Here is a 633-nt window from a genome sequence, read left to right as displayed (position 1 = left end):
AATAAAAGAATCCACAAATTTACGTGTGCAAATTACTTACTGAAATACTTATAAAAAAAATTTTTTCATATAAATACTTAATTTATAAAGTCATACAAGTATAAAAATTTTCATATAAATACTAAGTTTATAAAGTCATACAAGTATAAAAATTCCCATACAAGTACTAAATGAAAAAGTTCATATCAGTAAAATAGCATAGTTAAATAAAATATATGGAAATATATAGAGATATAACATATATTAACTAGTTTTCACCAATAAAAAATTTTCATATAAGTACTAACTTATAAAGTCATACAACTAATCATTTTCATATAAGTACTATTTCAGTCATGTCAATTTGAACAAATTTGTGCAGATTTGTTATATATGTTTTCTGCCACGTTGACCTCACCAACCCGAAATCGTATGGAAAATTTACTTTTACCCATTTAAAATTTACAAACTCAAATATCCATGGGAAATTTATATGATTTTCAGAGCTCTCTATGGTTATAAGCAAGCTTATAACTATTATCAAAATTATTTTTGCACTCTGTTTTTTTTTTGAAAATTTATTACTTATATGAAAATAATTTACTTATATGGCTTTATAAACTTAAAGATTATTTGAAAATTATTTACCTGTAT

The sequence above is a fragment of the Galleria mellonella genome, unplaced genomic scaffold (genome assembly GCF_026898425.1).
Source record: "Galleria mellonella isolate WM207_F2 unplaced genomic scaffold, CSIRO_AGI_GalMel_v1 utg5365, whole genome shotgun sequence".
In the NCBI taxonomy this organism is placed as follows: domain Eukaryota; kingdom Metazoa; phylum Arthropoda; class Insecta; order Lepidoptera; family Pyralidae; genus Galleria; species Galleria mellonella.
The sequence above is the reverse complement of the archived record's forward strand: the minus strand, read 5'-3'. Positions refer to the sequence as shown.